This window comes from Hippichthys cyanospilos, chromosome 21 (genome assembly GCF_059441005.1).
Source record: "Hippichthys cyanospilos isolate Australia breed blue-spotted pipefish chromosome 21, RoL_Hcya_1.0, whole genome shotgun sequence".
NCBI lineage: Eukaryota > Metazoa > Chordata > Actinopteri > Syngnathiformes > Syngnathidae > Hippichthys > Hippichthys cyanospilos.
Genome location: NC_142389.1, coordinates 8506201 through 8514252, shown reverse-complemented (window position 1 = coordinate 8514252; position 8052 = coordinate 8506201).

Genomic DNA, 8052 nt, shown 5'->3' with positions numbered 1-8052 from the left:
GGTTCTCTCAGGGCACTCTGGCTTCCTTCCACATTCCAAAACCACATATGGTAGGTGTATTGGACTCTAAATTGTCCTTAGGTGTGATTGGGTGTGTGAATGGCTGTAAAAGGATAATTATGAAGGATTTTGAGTGTAAAATAACATGCGTGAACGCACTTTCACATTTTCCTCATAATAATAACAATGATGATTGTAATAATCAGAACTTTTTGTCTTAGTTTCCCCAACTACGCCTGATAGAAATCTTCCACTAGCCCTCTCTGATTGGTTTCCCCCGTCTATCAAAGTGTCACATCGCAGAATGCCTTGTAATTTGTTAAGTACTTTTTCGGCTGAATCCAAACATTTCGGAGGGAAATTACTTGGACGTCAGAGCGAGGGTCTTTTGGAATTTGAACACAGTGTGACTTGACGGATCGGGCCTTCAGCTTCTGTTGGCTAAAGAAGCCAGCGATCTGATTTCCATTAGTAATGAGCTCACACAAAGACACACACACACACATTTAATGTCTAAGCAAGCAAAGATTCAAATTGCTCAGCACTTGTGTGGTTACTTGTTGTTGGACCGACACACACAAGGTTCATTCCCTGTGTATGTAATATGAATTATTGAGTGTGTTATTTTAGGGACAGCTGGCTCGCGGGCACATTAACTCCCTCAATCAGACATGCGCTCGCAAAGCAGTCGCAGTTGAGCTGCAAGAGAATATTCAAATGAAGGAATTGTTCATACAATTTCACACTGGCTTGTAAACAGTCAGCTAGGATTTAGCATGTTTGCATGAGCTCCTTTGAGGGGTGGATTTAATCAATGCTTTCATCAGGCAGGACATTATTTTTTTTGCTTTATGCCTCATCAGAATATTATTTACAGCTGCTTACGGACTGATGAGTTCCGCATAATTCTGTCAGAATACAATTGAACTTTACTAAGGTATTTTTCTGACTCTCAGAAAAGAAATTGAGCAAGTAATTTTTTGTCACGGGCCACTTTATAGAGTTGTGGTTATTTTTTTGTGCTCAGGTCAACATGACAGTGCTTTGATGACTTCTTTGTGCCAAGGACCGATGTTGAAGTGAGGTTTTCAATGGAACAAAATTAGTGTGGGAATGTATGTGGCAGATGGCAAAAATCTGTGAATAATTGACAGCATTCCAAATACTTTTGTGTACAGATGGCGAAAAAAAATGGAGAGTACATTAAAGCATGCATCCAGCATGTAAATAATTATGAAACCCTGTTATATACAGTATATAGAGAGAGAGAGAGATTTTTTTTTTTTTTTTTTTGCTTTGGGCCAAGCACAAAACAGCGAATTAATGATATTTACAGCAAATGATGGCGAGATCCCCAGAACGTGCAAAATCGATTTCTTTGTTGGGTGGTTTCAAGATACATTTAATGCTTAAAAGCCAATGGCTTCCCCGACAACATTTTCCCAAGGAGCGTTCTTAACTCTTGATGAGAAGGGATTTGGCTGGGTAAAGGCAGGAACTGGCCCCAGGGCCTCGAGTGTGACACCTGTGTTAGAATATCACCACACGCCCTTAAGCTTTACTCCCGGTGGTCCCGCTGCGCTCGGCCCCTCTCGTGTGTGCACATCTGCGCCCCTCGGGTGCGTACGCCCCTCTCCGCCTAACATCCCCTCTTCCGCTTTGGTAAATTTGGGCTCCTTCCCCGCGGCATCTCTGGGTGAGCCTCGACGGGCGTTCCTACACCTGCCCTCTCGATGCGTGCGCTCGTGACCTTACAGAACGCACCCTCTTCCATTTTCGGTCTTATCCCACTTGCTCCCCCACAATTAGAGGTAGGACTTATGAGGTATCTCCATGGCAACACAGCAAGAAGCTCTTAGTTCCTCTCCACTCCTTCACCTCATCTCCTTTTGCGCTTTGTCTGAAGGCTAATTGAGGAGATTGTTCAAGCAAGGTCACACATGCTTCCTCACTTGACTTACAGTAAAAGTGTCCCGTTTCTCAGCCTTGGATGCTTGGTACTGTGAAGGCACCTCGTGCTTTCTGGATATCAAATAACATCTATTAAGATAACTATATAACCTTTCGGTAATTTGTAGGGGGTGGGTTTAAATGAGCCGTGTTGTGATTAGGCGGGAAATGTCAGTGGTTTTTCAGCCGGAAATCTTCACCGCAAGAATGTAACCGCGGGGTATGGGGTAAATCAATACCGAAACCAAGCGAGGAGGCTGAAGGAGAAGGCGAAGATAGGAGACGGAAAGGGAACAGTGAAGACATCAGAAGAGGGGACGTTCTCCGAGTCAACTTGTGTTTCCTCTCTGTGACCTTTCACACTCAATGAGCAGTGGGACAAAAGAATTAGGACGCGTCAATTCATCAATTATTTAACCGGTCGGGCGCTCTGCTAGAACCTTTAACTCCGGTCTTCGTCTTTGCGAGACATTTTCAACAAATCATTGATTCCTTTGGGGAAAAGCGAGCAAAGTAAAGTCCATTAGCGCATGCTTGGTTGAATCTTAGGTGGATGATCTTTGGACCTCCAACCTCATCAAAAACAGGTTCAGGTGCAAGTTGGGTTTGTATAGCTCCATCCTTTTTATTTTTTTTAAAGGGAAAGTCAATCCAAAACCTCTCCTCACTATTCCTTTTACTATTGCATCTGTCGAATATTGCAAAGAGTTGCTCAGGGCTCCAAAATCAGGTCAGCTGCGATTGGTTGTTACCTGAGCCCCTATACATATTTTATATATATACACACACACACACACACACACACACACACACATATATATATATATATATATATATATATATATATATATATATATATATATATATATATATATATATATATATATATAAAATGTATGTGTATCTGGGCGTTCATTGACGTATAGTCCTGCATCGTTTACATCCATAGATGTTAATGGCAGTAAATGAGGTAATCAGATTTAAACTCGTGGGGCTGTATAGAGCATATTATTGGGATAAATTTTTTCTTTAGTTTGACTTTTAAGGTTTTTTTTGGGCTACATGTCATAACGCATTAGTAGTTCATTATAGATTTTGTGTACATTGTTCTAACGCATGCTAATACTATTCTTAAATTGAAGCATTACAATATTTTTAAGAGCTTCTGAGTGATTTTCACATCGGTAATACAGTGAATTTAAAAAGTCTACACACCCCTGTTTAGAGTTTTTGCTGATGTGTAATCGCGTCTGTCTGGCGGAGCATAACAAAAATGGCAACTTCATTCAGTCATTTCCATTGCATCATAAAAGTTCGCAAGCTATTTCCAACACTTTAAACAACATCCACATATGTAATATATTATAATAATAATAATAAATTCACCAAAATGTGATTGTGAGGTTTTGCCGATAATAATTCAAACAGATACATCATTTCCAAATGGTTTTCACCGTTGATGACACCTTCACCCATTTTAAAGATCTTTTTCATCCTTTTCCAATTGTGCGCATTAGTTTTATAACTGTGGCTGTTTTCAGAATTCCGTTCAAACTTTAAATGGAGTTAGCGCAGACTTGCCATCTTTTAATTTGCCTCTGATAAACTCCAAATTTCATGTGTTATAGTTGGCTTTTCTTGTTCAGAGCAGCAGCTAGTGACAACACAAAACTTTCATCTTAGGATATAAAAAGTTGTTTACTGTCAGCTTGTGTTATAAAAACAATTGCGACAAAACCCTACTTGCAATGTTGAAGGTTGAATATGAATGTTGTTTTTGATCACAGCCGTATCCAGGTTGTAAGAGAGTAAGCACACATGTGCAACCACATTCAAAATTTATTAATTTAGTTGTTTAAAATTCTGTCGAGTTTTACAGATTATAGTTCATATCTTACAATGTAGAATCTTGAAACAATTCATTCTATCCCACAGACCAATTTTAAATATTTTTATGAGTCCAGAAATTCAATCCCAGGTTAAAAAAATTTCAGTGTTTGACTAATGGTGTTTCTAAAAATGGCTGGTAATAAATCACTTAAGTACTAAAGTAATCAAATTTTAATGACAGCACTTTAAGATTACTTTAGTATTAATAATCGATTACTTTAGTTTTTTAGTACCTAAAGTAATGGATTAGTTCAGTAATTCTGTAATTAATTACTTCAGTACTTTTTTACTTAATTCATACTGGCTTCTACATAGGTTTGATTGTCAGGACGTAAAAAAGACGCATAAAACATGTTTTTGGAATTGAATGATTAATTTCATTTTTTTTACATCACAAAAAAACTGGCATTTGCACAAGGGTGTGTCAACTTTTTCTTTTCTCTGCAGCCTTGATGATTAATTGATAGAAGTAATTAACGGTAAAACCGCATAGAATATCTGCAGAGTATTTAACATTATCAAATGAAAGATTAATTTTATTTGTAGTGTTTTTAATAACTTTTTTTGCACTCCAGTAATTATAAGTCACCATAATAAACTTTCTGCCATCCTGTTCTACTTTATTTGTTTATTATTTTAATCAGACAGGCTGGGGAAACATAAGGTTCTAATTCCTCCTTGTGGTCCAAATAGATGCGAGCATACCGCGTTAAGGGCGATGGGGTCTTTATTATTGACTTGAAGATCTGCATTCTTCACACCTGTAATCTCCAACTAATTCAGGGGCAACAGTAATTGCATTGTCGTTAGCTGAAAACGTCAATGTTATTCAACGCATCTCAACAGGAGAAAAAAAGTTTTAAAGGGCTGCGGCCCGCACGATGATGAAATCTGACAGCATGTTGATTGGTGGCCATTTGGGTGAAGCGACCCTTTAAGCTGGGTGTGTCTGTACAACATAACACACTTCCTTTTGTACATGCACACACACGATGACATTTTCCCACCTCAATAGAAAGTCAATGGGCTGGGCTCACAGGCAAAAAGCAAACACAAAAGAAACATCACAAAGAAGGATTTGACTCCCCCTTCGTGATATTTCATAACGTTGCTACGCTTGAACAAATGCTAAGAAAACTGAAAGAGTGGGTGCAACAGAAGCTACTTTTTGCTACAGATTGAAGTTGCAATGATTAACTCATCAACAAGCGATAAATAATCAAAATAATGATAATTGTGTGTCTGAAGTTTCTGAAGAAAATATGCCTAGAGTTACCGCAACAAATGTAGTTCCAAGTACTGGCATAGTGCTGATTGTGTGGTTGCGTGAGTGTGCATTTTTTTACGGTATTTGGCTGGAAAATATTTCACAGGGGTTACATAGTTGAAAAAGGTTCGAGAATCACTGCATTAGAGACCTAAAATTGTCAAAATTTAACAAATTTTAGCTTCTCGATAATTTACATTGTGATTTAGTCCTCGAAAAGATGAACTCTTTCATTGTCAGTCCAATAAAAATGGACCTTTCATGTCCATAGCCATCATTAGCAAGGAATGAGTTAAATGCTCTTCCGCAAAATGAGCATTCAGCTATTTATTGCAGCTGCGACATGTAGAAAAAAAAACGTATTCACATTATTAAGCTAATAGTTGCTGTTGTTCTACAGATACAGTTTACATCAAGATGGTGTGTGTAAGTTTGATCACATGCTGTCTAATTGTGTTGCTCCACCTTTTATGTTCACATATTTATCACTTTAATATGAACTTACTTTCCTAAGGTAAACCTGATGTTACTTTAAATAGAAGCGCATTTCACTTTTTTTAATGCTTAGTTTGATATAAAACCTAATTGTGGTGGCAATAAACAGCTGAAATCCTTTCTCATGGGTCAGCAGAAGCATGACTGCACATGTGTGAACCACTTATAAAATATAGTGCAAATTTGACACGAAAAATGTATTCACACTGTAGAAATTATCACTCTGACAGAATCAGTTCACGATCTTGCCGCTGACAAAGAGTGAATTCAAATGAAGCTGCAGATGAGTGGTTTGGTTTTTAAAGTGCCAGAGGCTATCAAGTCTACTGCAGGCGACGCTTTGGTGGGTTCCTGGTGGTGCAACGCTGCCATCTAGTGGTTATTACGATACACTTTTTTTTTCAGGGACGAGAGTTTGAGAGGTTGAGCAGGGTGACGTCTCACATGAGGGCATGGAAAAAGCGTGGGATTCTTATGTGGAGTTTGCGCATTTTACTATCTAAGGGAAAAGTCATTGTCCATGTGTGGGATACAGATATTGCAATAAAAAAGGGGAAATATTTAAAACGGGCATGACAGTTTATTGCACAGATATACTGTAGCCTTGTTTGACTAAAATTAAATCTACATCCCGGAATGTGAAATGCAATTGAAAATAAAACTGCTTAATTTCGTTGGCCCTGTCAACTTTTTTTAAATTTATATTTGTTATACACGAAAGAATTGTATGTATTTATTAGTTTTTTTTGAAGATCATTTTAGTGTTGATGTTTTTAATCCATGTATACATATTGTTTCATGCAACAGATTTGCTTGCATCATTGCATCCGGAAAGAGGAAATCATTATTTTTGAGAGGAAAATGATATTTTTACTTTTTACTATTTTTGGAAATGAGCTCAGTCGTGTTCTACATATTTAATTATTCTTGTCTCAAAAACATACAGCAAGTCTGCAGATGTTATTTTGTAATAGTCTGCATGAATACTGTCTTTTCCCAGCTGGTAAAATATTTGACACATTATTTGCCCTTAAATTTTCATTCATTTTTTTCTGAGAAATGGTTGATAAAAATTCTTTACCACGTGAGGCTATTTTTTGTCACATATTTCTCATTTTAACGACGAGGTTAGAGTGAGCAAGTTGGAGGGCAGGTCAGAGTGCTTTCAGGAAGAGTTGAGTATCACCGAGAGCGACACAAAGTCCACTTCAACTGATGCCAACCTATTTATATAGACAGAGAGTGGCAGGAAGGACAACTTCACCTTCAGTCGATCCATTTAGGAATGTGGGGTGCTCTCCTAGGAGAAGAAAATTAGAAGATAGAAGTGAGCCAATCAGGCCTGCAGCTATGTGCCAATATGGCCGAGCTGGCAAATATGTGAGATGTTTAATTCAAAGTGAACAAAGAAACTGACGTGTCAGTGACTGGAGATGGCAGATTCACGTCGTGAACACGAAAGAGGAATTAATCACAAGCCTGACATTATGAATAATTTATTAAACACAAGAGAAGAGCAAGGCTGCGAGGGAGCTGGAGCATTGCTATTGTCTCAGTAGACTGAATCTGATGTTTTATACCCTGAGGAAATGGAATAAAAATGGATAACTTATACGTGGCTCTTTGGCCACTCTTTTAGCATCAAATTACCCCCCCCCCCCCCCCCCCCCCACACACACACACACACACATTAAGAACACATCATGGTTTAAATACTACTATGACAAGCTAATTATATAAAAACAAAATAACAAAACAAATATAAAAATGTATTACAATCAACATTTAAATAAAGAGATATTTGTGGACACTAGAAGTGAGAATTTTAAGGAAAAACACCAAATGTCAACTAAAATTTCAGGTATATTTCTTCTCAAGTGCCTTTAGTGTAGATATAATTTGCGATCTAACACAATATATTTTAGGCATCTACGTATTTAGTGCTGCAACGATTAATTGACAATTCATTACCAAAAAAATCGATAATTATTTTGAAACCAGTCCAAATGCTCAGATTTTCAGCCACTCAAACTGGTAATGTTCTCAAATTTCTTTTGTCCTGTATGTAAGCATTGTGTTCAATCAAAATAAAATATTTGCTAAAAAATCTGTTTTTACAATGGAAAATAATTATCACTTTTTTTTGGTTTTTATTTGCCATTTTTTGACGTGTTGGAAACCAAATCAGCAACCTAATCGAGGAAAAAAAAAAGGTTTTTTTCAAGGTCAGTTTTTAAACCATGTCCTGCTATTTGTTGTGTTTTTTAAATAAAGTGACGGAGATTAATGCAATTTTAAAATGTGATCCATCTTTAATCGGCAAACAAAAGATAAGTTAATTGATTGTTAAAATACTATTTGTTAGTTGCAGGCATCCCTTACATTTATTCAGTTGAGCTAATTTAGTTATTAAATAAATTGGAACTGAAGGAATGTGGCTGCTTGGCTCT